The sequence below is a fragment of the Heterocephalus glaber genome, unplaced genomic scaffold, assembly GCF_053883595.1.
Source record: "Heterocephalus glaber isolate CG9 unplaced genomic scaffold, H.glaber_assembly_v1.0 deba00001442, whole genome shotgun sequence".
In the NCBI taxonomy this organism is placed as follows: domain Eukaryota; kingdom Metazoa; phylum Chordata; class Mammalia; order Rodentia; family Bathyergidae; genus Heterocephalus; species Heterocephalus glaber.
This window is the reverse complement of record NW_028258296.1, coordinates 47,730,348-47,752,054: the sequence shown is the minus strand read 5'-3', so window position 1 is coordinate 47,752,054 and position 21,707 is coordinate 47,730,348. Positions and strand designations below refer to the sequence as shown.

The 21,707-nt window shown below is 45.7% G+C and overlaps 1 long non-coding RNA gene across 1 annotated transcript; it reads right to left on the bottom strand.

Moving 5' to 3' along the window:
• Positions 1 to 7,879: 7,879 nt before the first annotated feature.
• Positions 7,880 to 19,936, bottom strand: LOC110350981 (uncharacterized). The gene is made up of 3 exons (XR_002397955.2): positions 19,617 to 19,936; positions 16,181 to 16,286; positions 7,880 to 9,299 (listed from the first exon to the last, which is right to left on the bottom strand). It is a non-coding gene; the product is annotated as an uncharacterized LOC110350981 (long non-coding RNA).
• Between the last annotated feature and the right edge of the window lie 1,771 nt (positions 19,937 to 21,707).

Sequence of the window (21,707 nt, the reverse complement as noted above, 5' to 3'; positions counted from 1 at the left end):
TAGACCACATACTAGCTCATAGAACATGTTTAAATAAATGAAAAGGAATTTAAGTTATCCCCTGTATATAATCAGATCATAGTGCAATGAAATTGGAGATCAATACCAAAAGAAACCACAAGAACTTCATAAACACATGGAAATTGAATGACACCCTCCTGAACAACCAATGGGTCACAGAGGAAATTAAAGAAGAAATTAGACAGTTTCTACACTTAAATTACAATGCCAATACAACATACTGGAATTTATGGGACACAATGAAAGCAGTCTTACAAGGGAAATTCATACCCATATTAGGAAAAACCCATAGTGAATACCCATATTAGGAAAACAGAATGAGATCAAATAAACAACCCAACGCTGAACCTCAAGCTTCTACACAAAGAAGAGCATGACAAGCCCAAAGCTCATACAAGGGAGGAAATTATAAAGATCAGAGCAGAAATCAATGCAATGGAGACTAAGAGAATGATACAAAAAAATCAATGAATCAAAGAGCTGGTTCTTCAAAAGAATAAACAAAATTGATAAACCCTTAGCCAACCTTATCAAAAAAAGGAAAGGCCTATGCTACAAAGCTACTGTGATAAAAAAAAACAGCATGGCACTGCCAAGGAAACCTACCCAAGGATCAATGGAACAGATTAGAAGATGCAAAAACAACTCCAGACACACTCAGCCACCTCATCTTTGACAAAGGAGCCTCCTTAATAAATGGTGCTGGAAAAATTGGTTTTCCACTTGCAAAGATTAAAATTAGACCCCTATCTTTCACCATGCACTAAAATAAAATTGAAATGGATCAAAGATCTAAATATTAAAACAGAAACACTAAACCTGCTAGAAGATAGGTTAGTTAGAATTCTTGAAGACATTGGCGTAGGAAAAGTCTTTATGAATGTGCACGTGAACTAGCACAAAGAATCAACAACTGGGATCTCAGCTTATTAAAAAGCTTCTGCACTGCAAGAGAAACCACCAACAGAGTGAACAGACTGGGAAAAATTTTTTACCAGCTGTTCCTCAGACAAAGGTCTAGTATCTAGAATATATAAATTAGACCTCCCAAATGTAAAGACCCAATCCAAAAATGGGCATTTCTCAGATGAAGAAGTAGAAACAGCAAATAAACATATGAAAAAATGTTCAACATCACTGGTCATTTGAGAGATGCAAATGAAAACAACTCTGAGATTCCACCTGATTCCAGAAAGAATGGCTGCTATCAAGAAATCCACCAATAACAAATGCTGGCAGGGTTGTGGGGAAAAAGGAAAATTTCTCCACTGTTGATGGGAGTATAGACTGGTGCAGCCACTGTGGAAATCAGTATGGAGATTCCTCAAAAAAGTAGGATTAGAAGTCCCATTTGGCCCAGCTATTTCCCTTCTGGGTATCTTCCCAAAAGAATTAGAAGCATCACACCACAGTGGTATATGCAAACCTATGTTTACAGTGGCACAGTTTGTAATAGCTAAATCTTGGAAAGAGCCCAAATGGCCATCAACTGGTGACTGGATAAAGAAGATGTGGGCTTTTTTTTAATAAAATGGAGTACTACTCAGCCATAAAGAATGAGACACTAGAGACATTTATAGCTAAATGAATGCACATTGAGGCCATACTCAAATGAAATAAATAGAACACACATGTGCAAATACTGAATTGTTTCTCTGGTGTGAGAAACTGAAAGTGTAAATGAGAACCAAAATGTATAATAAATACTATAAAATAGGAAGAAAATATCCAAAGGGGAAGGTAAAGAAGGAGGGGTGGGGGAAAAGAAAGAAAGGAAAGAAAAAAAATATGAGAAAAGATGGGAAAAAAGGAAACAAAACTTTTATAAATAGGAAGAGGTGCAGGGGTGGAAGGGAGGGAAGGGAAATGGGGAAAAACAAGAACCAAGATATATCATGTACAGGTACAAATTCCCTATGATGAACATCATCACAATGTATACCTAAAATGTACCAATAAATTTAATGAATAAAAGAAAAAGAAAAAAAATGAAAGGCTTATTTTGGCTCACAATTTTGGAGGTTTCCATCCATGATTAGTTAGTCCAGTTGCTTTTAGGCCTGCAATTGTAGCACATCGTGGTAAGAGTATCTTGCAGAGCAATGTGCTCACCTCATGGTTGGGAGTGAAAAGGAAAGGAAATAGAAGAGTCTGGTCCCTCAGAAGCACACCACACCTCCCAGTAGGTGTCAGTCCTTAAAGTTCTGCCACCTCCCAATAGTACCACACTGGAGAACAAGCCTTTGACAAGACACTTATAAAATAAACCCTACAATCTGCATGAGCGCAGTGCAGAGTGCAAGCTCTGCAGCCCAAAGACATTGTCATAGGCATTCATGTGATTCATGAAAAAGCCTTTGGGGAAAATTGGCTTCATGTGTTTAACACAATGCCTGGGATACTCTTGAGACTCCAAGAGATGATTTGAAAATATTCTCAGAAAGTAAGGAATAGAAACCAGAGTTTAAAGGCCAAAGATAGAAATGTTCATGAGCTAAAAGACTCTAGCCTGTAGCTTGCTTCCCCAGGAAGTAGTCTGAGTGGTAATTTCTGCAAAAAGTTGCAAAACCTTGTGCCCTGATCACCAAAGGAATTTACTCCTCGTACTCTGCCCATAGTTTTACCAGAGTCAGGGTTCAAGTCAAGGGTGAAAACAATGAGTGAGTATGAGAAAGGCTGACTGTCTCTGAGAAGCCTTAGTACAAATGCTGCTGCAATCTGTTATCAGAAGTATTCCAGTCAAGGTGACAGAAACCCACAGAAGAAGCATACATGAGACAGGAAATTTATTAGCTCCCAAGAAGAGATGGTTTCAAAGCCTTGAGCACTGTCTTTAAAGTTGCCTTTAACTTTCTGTCTCTCAGCTGTTTCTCTTTGCACACTGGTTTAGTTTTCTCCAGATGATGATTGCCTCCTCTGTGCCTCTAAACCACTAGAGAAGATGGCTGTAAACAGCCCCACTCACTCTTGGGGCTTGTTATCCAAGAGAAAAGCAGAGCTGTCTTTGAGCTGCCTTGTCAGCCTGAAGCAGACTCTGATTGGCTGTTCTTAAGTCATGTGCCCAGCCCTGCCAATCACTGTGATAAAAGCTAAAGGGCCACTCTGACTGGCCAAACTGAGGACAGGCACCTTCCCTGTGTTGGAAGCCCCACCTGAATCTCGTGGAATGTGTCCCTCGGGGAAGTGGGGCTTTATTACCAGGAGAAGTGAGAGTTAAGCTGGGTAAGCAAAAGCAACAAATGCCCACTGCGGGGAGGGAGTGAACTGATGCAGCTAGAAGATGTCTGCTAGGATAAAGTCTAGATATTTGGAAAAAGAGTAAATCTTTTGGCCTTAAACTGGAATCCAGGATTCCATGAAGACCACTGAGCCCTTTCTGCCATCTTGAAAGTCCTGGGACCCAGAATGACTGTGCTACTGAGAAGGGCTTCTGAGCCTTTCAGGGATGGATTGCAAGTTACCTGGACATACCTCCTCCTCAGTCCAACAGAGCCAAATGCCAAAGCAGGCCAAACCACCCAGTGTCCTGAGGCTGAGGCCCTCTGCATGCACCCAAGCCCTGGTCCTAAACCCCCTGGTCCTCTCCTCATGCATGCACTGCCTGTGTTTACTACACAGACCCAGTGAAGCAGTACCTTCCTTCCGTACCTGGAACAGCCCGAGGCACCAAGGAGGTCCCTGATAAATGTTGAGGACCTTTCCCAAAACATAAATACTTGGGGAAGAATTAGGAGGAAAAGTGACCTGGCCTCCCTATGGTTAATTATCCTTTAGCTCCTCAAAGGCCCTGGAGGGGCGTTCCAAGGGACACTCACACACAAACAGAGGCAAAGGCCCACAGCCCGTGCACACCTGCTTTCCCTGAGTTTGTCACTGTGGAGTACTTCACAGCTTCTTTCCTACAATAAAGCATTCTAAGCTGAGAGGAAGACACCTCATTTATTTGCTAAAGGAGGCCAGAGGCAGCACAGCCCGGTAAGATCCCAGCCCCGAGGCAGCAGGGAGCAGCTCAGTTTTGGCAGGTAGCATCTCCTGCCTCTCTCGGTCAGCTGTCTCCTGCTGGGTTCTAAATGCTCATCACAGGCAATCCTGGGTAAATCCAGAAAAATATTTATATTTCTCTATTATCAGCTAGCTGCATTGCATCCCCCAGAATTTCTATGCTGAAGCCATAAATCGCAGGATCTCAGAGCTTCAGTGTATTTGGAGAGAGGGTCTTTAAGTGGGTAATTAAATTAAAATGAGGCCATTAGTGTGGCTCTAATCCAATATGGTTTGTGTCTTCACAGAAGATTAGGAAACAGATGCTCACAGAGGGAAGATGGCCATCTACAAGCCAAGAAGCAAGGCTTCTGGAGAAACCAACCCTGCTGACACCTTAATCTCAAACTTCTGGCCTCCAGAATTGGGAGAAAATAAATGTCAGTCATTTAAGCCACTCGAATATGGACTCTTGTTACAGCAGCCCTAGAAAACTAATACATGTTTTACAGTTTACAAAGCTTTTTCTCATAAGTTCACTAAATTTTCACAAGAATCTATTTGAGTCCAATATTATCCCCATTTTATTGACAAGGAAACTGGGACTAAGACGCTCATAGCAAGAGGTCACACTGTTCCTAAGTGGCAGAGCCTAGGCTTAAATCCAGGCTCTCTGACTCCAGAGCCCATGTTCTCTCAGTGGACTCTGCTTCCTATCTGCAAAGTGCTCAGCACCATTATTTCCATGTATTTCTGTCCACCAGTCATTAAGAGGCAGGTAAAAGTTGGGTCCCTTTGAGACAGATGGGAACTGCCTGACTCCCATTCTCCCCTGTGCCAGCTGGAGGAGGTTGTGGCTTAGCCCGAAGCTGTATGCCCCGCCCCGCCCCGACCCCTACACCCCAATGGACTGGGACAGTTTGCCTCAGTGCTTTCCTCAGCTACTAAACCACCATTCTGCACTCCAACGTGCTGCCAGACAGGCAGCATGGTGCCCCTCCCCCACTCTGGCCACTTCCATTACTGTTGCCCTTTTGAAGAAGGGAGAGAGCACTCTGTGGTGGCTACCATCAGGAAGGGAGGGATCTGCATACCCATCATTCACAGCAAGCTTTTAGCCCTGCCCCTCACTGAAACAGGCTGCAAGTTGCTACGCAAGGAACACCCACAAGATACTTCTGAGTTTTAGTCTAGGAGGACTCCATCCTGTGTACTGATCCCCCTGTGCTGCAGCATAGGCCCCAATAAAATAAAGACTTGCTTTGGTGTTTCTATGAACCTGCTCATAACTTATTTCTCAGGTAGAGTGGGCTCCAAAAGTCCTGTAAATCTACTTAGGATTTTTATCCCGAGTAGTGTGGACAGAGTAGTTATTTCCAAAGAAAGCCAAAACAACACTCAAGAGATATTAACATCAGAAAGCTCCAGAGACCAGCAGCCAACAAAAACCAGCAGCAGAGACCAGCACTGGGTAGAGTTAGCCTACAGTGTTCAGCATCGGATGGTGACAGCAGCAACAACAGTGACCAGCAGTTGGCTATGTCAACTATTAGCATCCAGCATCACCTGATGTCATCTAGTGACTCAGGACTGCTAGCAGAGCTGCTCTTTGCCGACTCATTATTTCCATCTGAACAGAGCAAAAGATCCCCAGGCTGAGTGGCAATACCTTAACCTGGAGAGAGGCTGAGTGATGTGCTCAGGCTTACACAGTGGGTTGGTGACAGGAATGGAATCTGTTAATCAGCTTTCCATTAGTGTAATAAAAGGTTTATTTTTTTTGCCTCATAGTTTCAGTCCACGGTTACTTGACTCCTCTGTTTTGGGGCTGTGGCAAAGCAGTACGTCATAGCCAGACCACATGGCAGAGAAGGCTGCTCATTTCACCAGAGCAGCCAGCAAACGCAAGAGAGCGAGAGGCCAGGTCCAACATCCTCCCAGTGACCTAACTTTCTCCTAAAGATCCCACCTTGCCCCAACGGCCCCTCAGACTGGCAAACAAGCCTTTCATTTAGGGCTTGTGCGGGACGGTTAAGATTGAAACCATAACAGTATTCAACCGGCTCTTGAAACTGGGTCATTGTAAAGTGATGATTTCTTATTTCTTCTGTTCATTATCAAATCCAACGAATCACGAACATCTGGGCAGCTTTTCTCCTGGTGCAGGCAGTAACTGGCCCCATCTCCAAGGCCTACTTGATGTGAGCCTGCTATAGGTGACCCAGAATGCAAATGCCAGGCACTTGAGGAATTCTGCTTGCTCACCAGCCTCCCTGAAGGGCACAGAGGACTGGCTGGGCCCCTAAGGAGCAGTTTTCATCTGTCACCACCTCCCAAGGGGACTGACCGCGGAACCAAGTTCATCTGGGGTTTGCTTTGCACTTAAAATAATCATATCTTTTAAAAAAAATCCTGTCTTTTCATGAGAATACTGCATATAAATAAGCAAGCACAGAAGCCAGATTTGTAAATTCCATTTTCCCCTTTTTTGGATGGGGTGGGGAGCGGGGATAGAAGCACATGACAGGAGAGGGAGCGAGATTTTTTAAACAATTTTTTAATTTAGTGCCCAAACAGCAGGACTACACTCTTACCACTCATTTTTTTCTCTTTTTTGGTATTCTTTTCTATCCTTGTCAAGGGGCATATTTAATTTTTACAGTTATATTCATGGCAAAGATGAAATTTTATATTATCATTTAACACCATGGTATGAGCATTTTTCAAAGTCACCACATAATCTCAATTATATTCCTTAATGGCTGCATAACACCCTCCAAGCAATGGAACTGTCCACTGCACGATTGTTCTCCTTTCCTTAGTCATTCAGCTTGTTTCCTATTTTTCACTTCAAGTGATCCATCCTCTTGAAGACTGCAGAGAAGCAGCAGATGCTCAGTGTAGCTGGAGTTTTCTGCTATGTTTACAGGTCGGCTGGCCCACAACCGCCTGAGGCTGCAGAGATGGACAAACAGCCATCCTGGGGGAAAGGCCAGGAGCCACGGCTAGTGCCTTCCTCCACGCCCACCCAGCCTTCCTGTCTCTCAGGGAGTAGCTGTTAACACCCAGAGTAAATGGCAGAGGGTTCCAGTTTGGCTCCTGCAAGAAGCAAAACAAACAACGAGCTACCTAGGGATGCTCAGTGCCCCCGACTCTTGTCACTCCTCTGAGCCTTGGCCCTCCTGAGATGAATATTCACACTGCTCCGTGCACCTAACCTCTAATCCCAGGATCCCAGGCAGAAGGAAAATGGAGTCTTTTGCTGGTTACATGAAGGTGCAGTCTGACTGACCAGATGTTGCCACTTCCTGCTCCCCTGCAACTTCTGCCTTAGGAGACAGGCAGTCCCAGCCCTGCGGCAGCTCAGCTCCACCCTCCCCCATCCTGCCTGTGCCAGTTGGGACTCCTGACCCTGGAGCTTCTTGCCTGGCTCCCTTGGGAAGAGCACCCTGTGGATGAGAATTGCTGACAGCTTTGGGAAGGGAAAACAAGCAGGAAAGCAGAGGATGTTCCTGTTGCTTTTTTTTTTTTTTTTTTTTTTTTTTTGGTACTGGGGATCGAACTCCGGACCTTGCACCTGCAAGGCAGGTGGTGGAACCACTGAGCTAAATCCCTGGCCCCATCCCGTTGCTTTTAAGGTCAGCTCTATTTGGAGAGAATTCAAAATGCAAGCATATTAATGCAGCCACTGTAAGCCACGTTCATTCTTTGCCTCCTGGTTACCGCATCAGTCCTGCCCCTTAGAATGATTTGAATTTATTTGAATTTTGGAGTCTGGTAGGGAGACAGAATCCAATGGAAACCTCCATCGTCCTCTTCTTGGTTGATCTCAAGGTCACTCAGGAGTTGTCCTCAGAAGCAATAACAGAAGCAATTAGCACTTACAGCATATTTATTGCTTGGTATTATGCTAAACAGTACCTGTGATTTGCACAGTATCTTGAATAATTCTCACAACACAACAACCCTATGAAAAAAAGGATTTGGGGGGGGGTACTGGGGATCATTCTCGGGTTCTTGCGCTTGCGTAGCAGGCATTGAAACCACTGAGCTAAATCCCCGGCCCAGGATTATTATTATTATTATTATTATTACCCCTATTCTATAGATGAAAATACTAAGGCACAGAAAGGTCAAGAAATTAACCCCAAGTCACAGGGCTGGTAAGGGTACTACCAGCAGTGACTCAGGTTCTGGCAGCCTGACTTGGGAGCACAGCCTCCTGGCAAGGGACACCTCTTCCTGCTGGCCTTGCCACAAAGCAAAAAGATAACAGCTGAACCCGGAGCAAATACCAGGCATTTTAGTAAAGGGTTTGCTTGCATTCCTCTGGCTCTTGAATGAAGAAACTGAGAATTAGAAAGGTTACTTCGGGTCCCCAAAGTCATATACCTGATAAATATGGCAGAAACTATTTTCCTCTCAAGCCCAACTTTTCCTTCTTGAAGTATAATAGGCCTCATTTTTAGCTGAGCATGTGGCCTTCTGGAATTTGGGCTGCATTCCTGAGGCTCCGTTGAAGCAAGGTGTGTGCTCATGTGACTGAACTCTGGGCAATACATATAAGCAAAAATGGCATGCACAGTTTCCTGGAATCCTCAGCCTTCTCTCCTTTGCTCCTTCCTGCTGGTGGAATGAGGACCTGACAGCAGAGCAGGAGGGGAGCCAGCCAGAGCCATGACAGAACCAGGGCCATGAGCACCAGGGCCACCAGGTAGCAGGGGCCTAGGTCTCCCAGGACTCCACAGAGCCAGGACCACTCTGACTCTGTTATGACAGATTTCTCATGAGTGAGGGAAACGTGAGCGTAAGGGCCTACCTCTGGGCCGGGCAACCTGTTCATGGGGTTTTGTAAATTTGCAAAGCTCAGCTATTCTGACCATTCACACTCCTGAGGTGACCACTTCTAGCCTTTTACATGGAAGAGAAATAAACATCTATCTCATTTAAGTCACTATTAGGGCCAGGGATTTAGCTCAGTGGTTCCGCCTCCTGCCTTGCAAGCACAAGGTCCTGAGTTCAATCCCGGGTACCAAAGGGAAAAAAAAATCATTTAAGTCACTATTGTTTTGCGGTTTCTCTCATTTCCACCCCAAATTAGTCTTCATTAACACGGTGGTGGAAGTGCATTTGAACACTTTGATTCCAGGGCCAAACTTCATCTAAAACTTTAACATGCTTCGGCTACTCTAAAACTCTACTGCATTGGTTCATCTAATTACCAAGGACTCACACTCCTTCCTTTGGTCAATCCATTAATACTGATCCAGCATTAGGCTCTGTGCTCGGGAACAAACCTGGAACAGAAATAGGAATAAGGCTCAGTGTGTGCACTGAGGGAGTAGGCAGTCCATCTTGGAAGAAGGATGGCTATTAAAGATAAAGGCAGTGCACGTGCCCAGTGCTGTGGGCCACAAGAGGAGACAGATTCACCGCCTGCAGTCAGGGATCTGGCACCAAGCATGCAGCAGCGGAGCGGGACATGCCATGTGGTGGTGAGGAGGTGTGAAGTGAGACTGTAGTCCTCCAGAGCCTCCCTCTCATCTAGAAACGCAGCACCCTTTGACCCCAGCGTTTTTTATTCTAGTCAGCATCACTGGAGATCTTGTAGACACTCCCTGAGATTCCAAACTTTTTCTGCTTTCTGGACCCAAGGCTATGAAGAAACATGTATGTGGGATCCCCACAGCCAACCCCTCACAAGAAGAAAGAAAATGGAAGTGGAAAACCGGAAGGCCCCCACAGTGGGCCTGGATAAATAAAGGCTCCTCAGCATGGCTGTGGAAGCCAGATGAGTTCTGTCTGTAATGACTCTGTGCTTGGAAATGGTGTTTCCAATGTGACCTTTCTACCTGCTCTTCTAATGGTAGAGTTGCTGTCACTGTTCATAAAGCCCAGACCTGGCTCTTCCTGATTGGAGCCAATCAGAATTACCTTGAGAGGGCAGCCAGGGCAGCTTCGCTGCTAATGAGGGCAGCTGACGTGTCTGCGTCGTTTATTGGCCCAGCCATGAGGGGATGGGAAAGCTTAGCCCACTAAGCAGGCTCCTTCCCTCCTCTCATTGCCTCCAGTAAGCGCACTTTCTATTCCATGAGTGCCAGCTTTGACACAAGGCAATGAGTCACTAGAGGAAAAACACCTCTGGTGATGAGGCCTAGCAGCCCTTACTCAGCGTGTTTATTAAGCAGCTACTATGTGCCAGGCATGGTGCCCTGGATCACATGTTAATGAGGAAAATATCAGCAGAGGCAGATTTATCACAAGGTGAGTGAAGTGTGAGCGCTAGGGCCTACCTCTGGGCCCAGTAATGTATGCATGGAGCCATGGGTTTTTGTAAATTTGCAAAGGTCAGCTATTCAGTCAAGACTGCCATCTCTTTCGATTCAGACTTCCCCTCTGCCACACTGCCCCTCATGGGAGCTGGTACTGAAGTGGCCCTGGGCCTTTTGGGTACTGGCTTGAGAGAAACTGAGCTGAGGATACAATTGGCTTTGAGGTCTTGCAGACACTGGGCTTTCTTTTTTCAGAGGAATTATGCCAAATAGGACTTCTCAGAATTTCTGTGTTTTTGTGGGGCTTAAACTATAGCAGTCCCTCGAACAGCAAGTATGTCTGGCTATGAAGTCACATGTTATATGCAACCCAGCCATCAATAATATAATTTTTATTATGCTGGAGGAAAGATTTAATTATCTTTCTCTATACAGAAAATATTACAAAATCGTTCCATATGAGGACGTGATGAAAGCATAGACAAAAAACGTAGAGGTAGGAAGTAATGTAGCAGTGTGTCAGGAAGTTAACTGACAAAAAATTGTATTATTTTTCTTTTCTTGTGTGTGATATTTGTGGTACTTTCCACACTAAATAAAGGCTTACTTTCACACCTAATTTTGTGTGTTTTTCTAAAAGCCCTCTGAGTTGTTTTAAACTTCAGGCCCCACAAACCCACAGGACAGATGGTCTCGGTCCCTTGTCACTCTCCTGGAGGACCTGTCACCGCCCTCCCCTCCCACGCATGTGACCAGTGCCCAACAACACGCCAGGCTCTGCCCTGGGAAAGCAAGCATAATGGAGCTAAAACAGACCTGCTCCCTTCCCACGAGGAGAGGGGAGACAGGTATCCACAACCCAAATCACACAAGACTCTAGGAAAGAGAAAAAAGGGGAACCCGCCTCTTCGAAGAATTTCCGCAGAGGCTCGAGGAATAAGCAAAGACCAGCCAGGTAAGAGCGAAGGGAACATGCCAACCAGAAAGAACAACACAAGCAAAGGCCCTGAGGTGGAAAGGGCTAGGTACAAGGTACTCAGTGAATATCTACTGGATTAATGAAAAAATAAATACTTGGGCAGGGGATTTAGCTCAGTGGTTTCGCCCGCCTGCTGTGCAAGTGCAAGGACCAGAGTTGATCCCCGGTACCAAAAATAAATAAATTAATTAATAAATAAACAAACAAACAAATAAATAAATAAATACTATAATCTGGGCAGAGCAGGGTGCTATGGGAGCATGTAGGGGAGGCACTGATCCCTTGCCAAGGGCAACTAGCCACAGAGGAATGAGGAGTAAGAGTTAATCAGGTTAGAATGGATTTCCTGACCTTGGTGGGGAGAAACAGTATGTGCAAAGGCTCTGGGGTCAGAGACAGAGACAGAGAGATCAGAGGGTAGTTCTATGTGGCGGGACCATAGAGGGCTGGATTTGGGGAGAAGGACTGTTGAGGAGAGACAGAATGGGAAGGATGAACTGCCAAGAAATGATTTTGGAGGCAGCAAGACCTTGAAAGGCCTCATATGCCATGAAGAGCTATTGGACCTTATGCTGGATGCCACGGTGAGGCTGTTTTAAGGGAAGGAAGTGGCGTGCTAGGATCAGCACATTGGATGAGCTAACAAGGTTGGGACGGCAGTTAGAGTGTGCAGGAAATACCTGTGAGAGGGTGGTGACCTGAGACATGGACAGTGCAGAGAGGAGCACTGGGCTCCCAATTGGTTAGGGAGGGAAGATAACAGAATGGCGCCAAGGGCTGGGCCCAGCGGGGACACACTCCTCTCCCTTCCTTTCATGGCCATGCTCATGAAAGATTTGTTGATTTACAGTGGAGCGTTTCTTTCCAGTGACAGGAGTGTTTATGGTCACCCACCCTGTGTTGCATGTCTTCTGCCCACTCTCCCCTCAGGCCCCATCCTGTGGCTTCTCATGGAGTGGGGGATCCACAGAAGACTGGAGGGCAGGGGAGAGGGGTCACAGCGCTTAGTCCCCACTGAGGCTGGCTGTGTGCTTAGGACTCTCTAATGGCAAGCTTCTCATCTCTAGCCCTCTCTACTTCACTTTCCTCCCCCGCTTCACCTGGGGCCTGGGGTGGCTACAGCTCCCCTGGCCAGCAACCGAATCACCCCAACATCCCCTCTGACTCCTCCATGCCTCATTCACACCTTTGTAAGTTTGTCTCCTTGATTTACTCTAATGAGAGCGACAACTGGCTCTGTAGGGATCCTACCTGAGTCCCACACACCTGCTTCTGACACCAGGCTGGGCTGTTCATGAAACCCGAAAGTGTCCTTTATCTAAATCAGGCCAGGCCCCCGGAGGCCCACCGCACATAAGGCCAGGAACATCCTCGAAGCCAAGGGCTCCCTGTACCTCCACCCTCTGGCCTGGCCCCTCAACTTGACTTTGGCTCAGATTCTCCGGCTCTGACCCTGGGCATGCCCCACCAGGTTCAGCCCCTGGGCCAGGACTGAGCACCCAGGCAGGGATGGGCCAGGGTGTCACGGGTAGCCAAGGTTCCTTTCCTTCAGCCCTGCTGACACCTACACCTGGCGAGTCCACCATCAAGTGACCCTTGACCAAGATGCCAGCCTTCCCCGCAGGGCTTGATAAACCTGCCATTAGGTGTCTGGAGACACGCTGCGGGGTGCCAGTGTGGGGTGCTCTGGGGACGCTCCACAGCCCCGTGCGTGTCCCTGCTGGCTTTCAGCACTGGAAGGTTACAGGACTAACTTCACATGAAATTCAAAGTAAATTTTTATGTTTTGATGTAATATTTAACCGTAATTTATGCTAAAAAATTTAAAAGCAACTCCCTAGATTTTCTTCCTCAGAACTTTGAAAAAGCTTATCATGGCTGAACTCGCCCTTCTGTACGTCAGTTTGGTTGCCCCAGGCAGGCGTTTAGTTTTGGCTACTGGACACGGGCTACTCCTCTATGAGGGTAGTTCCATGCACTATATGTAGATTTTACTAGGTATTTTTAACAAGCCAAGGTGGAGGTCTTGGGGCATGGAGATATCCCACGTCCAGCTAGTCTTGCCACTTTCTTTTTTATTATGATTTCTATTAGTTTATGTTTACATACATAGCAATGACATTCCTCTTGGGGGACTGGCACATATACATATTGAATTTTTGTCATTTTTACTTCCCCTTCTCCCCCGCCCTCCTGTGACTCTTTTCAAACGTAGGTGTGACTGGCTACTAACCCTCTCCTTGCAGGTGCAGGACGTTTCCATTTCTGACTTCCAGGCACTAAGTTCTGGTAGCAGCCCCCAGCAGACAATAAACAAAAAGGAGAGCCCCAAAATCCCCCTAGGGGAGCAATTCTACCTCAGGATCAGGAGCAACACAATCTGAGAGGCTCAGGCAAAAGGGTCAAAAGTTCAAACCCAGCCTGGGCAATTTACTGACTTAGGCCTTTACTCAAAAAATTTATTTTACTAAAAATAAAAAAGAGAAAAAAACAATAAAAATAAAAAAGGGCTGGGGATATATCTCAATGCCAAGGCCTGGATCCCATCCCCAGTACTGCCAGGAAAAAAGAAAAAGGAAGGAGTTACAGCAGCATCATCGAGTATAGGTTGAAAGAATGTGGTCTGAAAGGTCCTGCCTTGCCCTGCAGGTCTGGGATAAACATCTGAGCCTCTGCACTGGACCTGCTGACCAGCCTATAAAAGCTCTTCCCAGGCAATGCGCCCAAGGCTCTCCACTCAGAGCAAGCAGCGCTGTTATTAGTAGCACTCACGGAACGCTGTCACAAGGTGTGACTCTTGCTATATCATCATCTTTAGTATCAATTAGCTCTCGAGGTTTGCCCTAGAACATTTCAAAATCTGTGTGTCTCTCTCCCCGTCTGCATTATAAGCTCCCGGAGGACAGAAACCATGTTTTATATGCTTCCTTGGGGGAGAAGGTTGGTTTCAGGTGTGACTCAGGAAGAGGTGCCTGTAGAGCAACTGAGCATTGGAGCAGTGGCGCTGGTGCTGCCCTCGGACAGCAAAGCTGAGGCGGAGAGGCAAGCAACACCCAGGGGCCTGCTTTTAACAAATGACCCCCCCTTAGGATGCGTGAAGAAAAATAAAGCCCAGTAAAGGAAAAGGCAAAATGGGACGGTGTGGGAAGTGACAGGAAGGACACTGAGTCCCAGAGGCTGACCAGGAGAGGGTCGGTCCTGAGGACAGAAGAACCTGACTTTGGGCAGCTAGCTGCTCCCCTGCCAGCTGAGACGTGAGCTGATGGTGGCCTCAGGACCTTCCCAGCACAGCGCTGAGGAGGAGCAAGGCTGCGTAGGGGTATGTGAGGAGAGGAAGGCAGAGATGCTGGTTTTCAAGGATTCCGGGAGAGAAGGGAAGAGAGGAAGTTGCAGGGAAGGGTAGCGTGGCGTTCAGGTGTTCCTGAGGGTAGCTACTTAGAGAACTCCGGCTAGTGATGTATATTTATATAACATATCTCAGTATCACAGGAGAGAGAGAAGCAGTGCTGCCCACCCGGTGGAAGAAGCTTTTTTTCTTCCTTCCTCTCTGTGATCCCAGAGGTGGAACCAGGGCCTGTGTAGACCAGGCCAGCACTCAACCGCTGAGCCACACCCAGCCCTGAGGAAGCCTCTTTGAGGGAAGATTTGAGGGTGGGCTGAGCGGGTGGGCCTGTGTAGAAGAGGATGGAATCCCAAATCCAGGTGGAGGCTGAGGCTAGGGAGAAGAAAGGAGATTCCTGGAGGTAGGAAAGACAGCAGGTAGGGAGGGTAGAGGAAAAATGGATGTTTTAGGTGATGGGTTCCTTGGCAATTTTTCCAAAAACAAAATAACTCCGGGCCCTCCTTCATTATGCAGAGGCATTTATTTAGGTGGCTTCCAGCACCTCTTGAGCCTCTTAGAGAATGCAGAGATTTCTGTCACTGGGTTATAAATGCCTCCTTCTAGTACTTACAGCTCTAACCTAGACAGGGCAGTTGAGGGCAGATCTTTTAAAAGGAGGCAACACTATCAAAGTGTCCAGAAAAGCAAAATGCCACCTTCACTCCAAGCTGGAGGTCAGTAATAAAAAAGAGTTTCTGATTAATCCACAGCCTGAATGCAAAGGCTAGCTAAAAAGAAAAGAAAAGAAAAAAAAGAGCAACCCTAAACTATATGATCTGTACTCTTCTCCTTTTTACAACCCTGGCAAAAACAAGGAGACAAATCCCATTTACAAGGACAGCCAAAGCCCAGTCTCCTCCCTGACCCAAGGCCTCTCCATGCATCATAAATATTTCCACAGTCATAAATATCACTGATGAGGAAGCAGAAGGCTCTTAATTGGCTCCAAGTCATTTCATGGTGGAGGAGCTGGGGGAAGTGCAATGAATAAGAATAAGACAGGGTGAAGGATCTCCCAGGAGGAAATTAAAGTCTAATCTTCTACCCATGACGATGCTGTGTCTAGGCGCTGATTTAAACCAGGAAATAACTGGCTTATCATCCACCGAGAGGAGGATCTTCTCCCTCTGCCTCAGAGCTTTTGGACTTTTTCTACCTCAGCAAAGCCAATTTCCTTCCAGTTGAGTTTTGAGGCAGTGTATGTTGTTTCTGATCATCTACCATCAGGAAAGAAAGGATGTAACCAGGTTTTATTAAAAACTAACTAATCGCTTCTCGGCCTTTTGGCTAAGATCAAGTGTAAAAACTAACTGTAGGATGATGGATAAACTAGCAGTGATATATTCGTGCAGTAGAACACTATTCAGCAATAAAAAGATGGACCACTGATCACAAAATTTGGGAGAGCTTCAACATCACACAGTGAAAGGAACATTACAGAAAATAACGTTCGATATGAGTGAAGCAGTCTCATTGAGTGCTGACTGCCAACGTATCTGAGTCCAGTGAGACAGGAGACACACATAAACCAGCCTTATTACTCACAGATAAGCAGCAAGGGATAAGAGGCCCAGGATCCACTGTAAATCGGTGCCCCAAGGTTCAAGAATGGATAGCGTCTCGCTGTGCATTCCACACCTCCACTGGGACCCTGGAAAGCAATCCACTCTGGGATTCAGACCCCAGGGAATGTGACTTATTAAACTAATTATTGAAGGACAACCTATGGGGGGCTAAAACGGAGCCTGAGCTTCCAGACAGCTCCTTCCTATGTTGAGGTTGTGTTCTCAGTGCATTCTGCAGTTATTTTTGTGAACTACGAGTGAGAAAGGGGGGAACTGGGTAAATCCATAGATGTTTAGGAACTTTCTCAAATATGATTCCATTTATGTGATGTTCTATAATAGGCAATCTATAAAGCAAAAAATCTGACAATGCTTTGGGAGCAACCCTGGGGTAGAGGGCAGGAGGGGCTGGAAAGGGGCAGGAGCAAACTGTGGTGATAGAAGTGTTCTATATATTTCATGCATTACACAGGTGTTTGCATTTGTCAAAACTCAGCAAATATATACTTAAGACTGATGCATTTCATTGTATCTAAATTTATATCCAATAAAAACTAAACAAATATTGAACTCTAGTTAATGATACACATGCTAAAGTATTTATGGGAAAGTGTACTGACATCTGCAATTTACTCTGAAATGTGTTGCTTAAATAAAATAGTTTCATGAGTAGATGAATGGAAAGATAGATAAAAGAGGGAAAAGCAATTTTAGTAAAATGTTAATAGTAAAATCTAGGTAGTGTGTATATAGTATTTGTTGTAAAAATGCTATTTTACTATGTTTGAAAATTTTCACAATAAAATGGAAAAATTAAGAGTGATGTAATTTTTTTAATTAACAATTTACTGGGTGCCTGAGTATACCAAGTGCTTTATTAAAGATTTCTCAACCCTCATGGTATTCTATTTTATAAATCAAAAGGTTAATTTCAGAGACTAAATGACTTTCCCGAGACACACAGTTACAAACATCAAGGCAAGACTGGCCTGGTTAACTTTACATGCTGGTACTCCGAAGATGACTTCGGGTAGAGGTTAGGTAGGATAGAAAAAAATAAGTAGAAAAGAGGCAAGCTTCCTAACTAAAGCTTGTGCTTAAAAAGACTGCAACTTGCAGGAGCCAGTAGAAGCTACCCACGGTGATTCATATCAACATTCCCTTGCTTCATGTAGACTCCTTTCCTTCTAGATCCATCACACCCAAAATTCCTCAAAAATACTGTAAGTCCAGAAGTTGGCTTAAGAAAATAAAGATCCTAATATAAAGGAACAGGTTGAGAGAATTCAAAGAAGGCTTAAATTATACTCAAAAACCTGGGCTCATACCTATAAAAAGGGCCAATACCTTCTGAGGGGTGGCCCACCTCCTCCTGAAGGTTCTACCCCCTTAAGAGAAGCTGAAATGTTCCCAGTTCCAGGAAATAATGTACCTCTCTCAGGAGGGCCTGCACTCTATTTCTTTGAGTGTGTATTTCTAAGTTTCTGCCTAATAATCCCCTTATGCTCTCTACTGATCCATCCTGAAAATTCTTTCAGGTTTTTCAACAGGAGTCAGCAAACTTGCAAACTTATTCTAAGCTGGGGGGGGGGGGGTAGGTTCCTTATCTCAGCTTTGGTCTCCTCAGATCTGCCCACTGACAGAAGGACACTTCTTTGCCCTACTTTCACGTGTGCCCTCTAGAGGCCAGATCTGGCAGTGGCAGTTTGAGTAACAAACATTTCTCAGTTGCCACCTCTCAGCTTCATTTTCATGCTGGACTTGATTGGCTTCAAAATGAAGGGAATGCTTTCCTTGCTGGTCCTCAACCACTAACCCAGCAATGACTCCAGAAATATGAACTGAACACCTTCTAGATATAAGGAATTGAAATAAATTTAAAACACAGTCTCTGCCTTTAAGCAGGTCACAGAGTGGTTTACCTGGCTTGGATTCTCAAAGGTAAGTAATTGTGACCTTGCCCGAGTCACTTCAACTCCCCTCATCCATGCTGTAAGAGCTTAAACCAAACTATCCCTGAGGTCCCTGCCCAGCAACCTATTTCTGGAACTTTTGACTCACGGGTAATTTGAAAGGACAAAGAACTGGTGTGGACAGCATACGCCAACCAATGCCAATGAGAGAAAGTCTCTTGGACTGGGGAAAGGGTTGTCTCCTCAGAAGTGGGGTACAGGCAGGGCCTGGAAGATGGGGGAGGCTGGCATCCCAGGTGGGGGAAGTGGAAATGCAGGACCTGAGGTGTGGGGCTTGGTACTACAGAAGGGAGTCTGACTGGAAAGGACCTACAGTCTGGGATGTGTGATGAGGTGGTACCTGAGGAAGGTTTATCTATTTATCCACAGTAGTGGGGAAAAAAAACAGTGGCACAAATTATCAGGAACGGCACACCATTACAAAACTGTGTGGTAGCCTCCATAATATCCTCTCTGTGGTTTGTAAGCTCTGATCTTCGGCATGCTAGAGTTCCTGGGAAGGACCTTGGAATATTGAGGGGTTTAGGGCTCAGCACCCCCTGCCCTGTCCACCCTAACTGGAAGAGCATGGCTGTCATTGGTACGTGGGCATTCCAGATAAAATTTATTTTGACACAAGAATTCAACAGACCTTAATTGAAGAGCATCAATTAATTATAGAAATAAGTAACCAGACAAATGTGTCAGGAGGGGGTTGTTTGAAGATGAATAACTTCCTGGGCACATGCCTTGCACAGCTAATTCTAATTGAGATGACTGAGTTTTCACCTGTGAGGGGCTCAGGTGAGAGTGGAGACTCGGGAAGGCAGGGAGGTGGGTAGTTGGGCCTCTGCCCCAGGACATCCCTGAACCAGTGTCCTGTCATTCAACACCCTCCAGCAGTGGCCTTCTGATGGAAAAGTGGGAGGGTCGTGCCTCAGGCCCGAGGCCTGACTTGATTCCCTCCTCAGATTCCCAAAGCCTCAGCCTGATCTCCTCGTCCTGGAGCTCCTCCAAAGTAGCTTTGCAAGGGACCACGCCTCCCCGCTTCGCCCTGCTCGTTACCTTAAACAGAAATTGAAGTGTCTTTTGCCCTGAAAAACTACACCAGGGTGATAACAACAAACTTGAGCAAGTTACATAGGTTCTAGATTCTGGCAATTTTATTTTGAGTCCTTGGCTTTTGTCTCCCTCATAGGATATAACTGATAATTTTTAAATGGTCTCATCCATGGTTTCATCATTCAGACCTGACTGTTAGGTGTCCACATGGAATAGCATTAGCCCTTCCCTTGCGTCAGGTGACCCTCAGCCCTCTGTCCCACGTGAAAAGGTCCATTCTAAGGACTTCTTCACAGTTGTGTCTTTACCTCACTACTTTGAATGTGAAGTGATACTATGTACTCTAGCTACACTGCACGACAATCACCCAAAACCTAATGGCTTAAAACCATAATCACTTACCCTCTCATGGTTCTGTTGTCAGGAATTTGGGGAGGTCTCAGCTGGGCAGTTCTGGTTAAGGGGCTCTCTTGGAGTTGCAATCACATGTGGCCTGGAGGTAGAGTCACCTGAAGTCTCCAGGTGGGTAGAGGATCCACTTCCAGGAAGGCTCATTAACATGACTGGCAAGTTGACTGCTGACTCTTGTCCAGGGACTCAGCTCCTCTCCACAGGGCCACAGGGGTGTCCACATGGTACCTTAGCTGGCCTTTCCTAGAGCATGATATCCAAGAGACCAAGGCCAGTGTTGGAATGACTGTTGTAGCCTTGTCTTGAAAGTCACACACAATCACTTCTATTTTGTTTTACCGGTCAAAGGTCCAGCCCTTTCAGTGTGAAGGGTAGCCTGCTTCTAAAAGTGTCTCACCACCTAAACGTTACCAGGTTCTGCGTTGTTTGCTCCCCCTCTGGAATTAGGTTACAGGTTTTTCTCACCTCAAACAAAGAATTGAATAAAAAGAGCCAAAAGCAGTGGCCAAGTTTATTTGAGAAAGTAAAAGTGAAGAGTGAGGGAGAAACTGACTCTACAGGGCAAGCTTGGGACAAGTAAAAGAGGACAAAGCAAGATGAAAGAACACCTTGGAGAAAGTAGAATGAGCTATCATGAGGAAAAGCCATGATAACACGCTCTTGATGGCTTGCCCCTCCTTTTATGCAGTCCAAATCTCGAGGAAACCCTCGAGAACTTTTACATAGAGATCCTGAGAGGCGGTGCTGAGATCACCAGTCTCAGGCTGACATCTACACCTCCTATTGAAAACCTGCTGGAGTGCTCCAAAGAAGTCCACGTGTAGGGCTTTGAGAACTCTTTCACACCTGTGCTGGGAGCTCGAAATGAACAGGTCACGCCTCCTTCCCCAGCCAGCTTCGTGGAGCCCTGATCTCCTATCTCAGGAGGACTAATCAGGACCCAGGCATGGTGGTGAGGTAGGATAGAAGAAATAAAGCTAGATAGAAAAGAGACGAGGAAATCAAAAATTTTAAAACTGTACTGCAGCTTCAGAATACAATCGGGGTTTATTTGCCTTTTTTCCTTCTCCCCAAACAGCAAACCTGGGCAATTCCCTTTCAGCTGCAAATGGATCTGTCCATTCCCTTTTACTTGCAAATGGCCTCTTTCACCCCTGAATGGACCGCCCTTTTGACATTTCCCACAGGAACAGAGCATTATCTCACTAGGGGTGGGCTAGCCTCTCCCCCTGAGATTAAGACTAAGACTGGATATTGTTGAATTCCACAGATTTCCACCTCCCCAAACACATAAAAGATCTCCAATTCCTGACTGTATTGCACCTAATTTCTTTGAGCACCCACACTCAGCTCTTGAGTTCATCCTATATCTTCCTCTAATAAATTCTTCTCATGCTTCTATTACTGACATGATCTAAAAATTCTTTTTCCATGATGAGAGGCAGCAAACCTGCATATTTACTTTAAAGGGGTGGGTTAAATCCCTTATTTCAGCCCTGGAAACCCTCAGACCCAGCCGTGGCAGTGACACATTCCTGTAATTCCAGCTCTCCAGAGGCAGAGGAGGGAGGATCTCAAGTTCAAGGCCACAGAGAGTTCAAGGCTGGCCTGGACAACATAGTAAGACTTTGTCTCAAAAAACCAGAGGCTCGAAAGCACAAAGACCTGAGATTGATCCCCGGTACCAAAAAAACCCCCCAAAACAGAAAGAGGGGCATAAGGAAGCAAGGATCACTAGAGGTTTCTTGGAGCCAGGGTGACCATACTACATACAGAAGGTTCAAAAGAAAAGCATCTGACACAAAGGAAAAGAAAAGGTAGCCCTACACACCCTGGAATGCAAACTGGATATTCAGTGAGCAAAACAGATATAGTGTCTGCCCTCTAGGAGCTTGTAATCTGGTAGAAACAACAAGTTTCATATAAAGAACTGCTCTTGGAATAACCTGCCTAATCTTTCCTTCTACTGCTCATCTTCTTTCTCACTGAGCTCCAACCACACTGCTCTTTTCTCCATTCCTCCCATAGATCAAGCCCCGACCTTCTACCCAGCCTTTGCACTTGCTGTTCCCTGGAATGCCC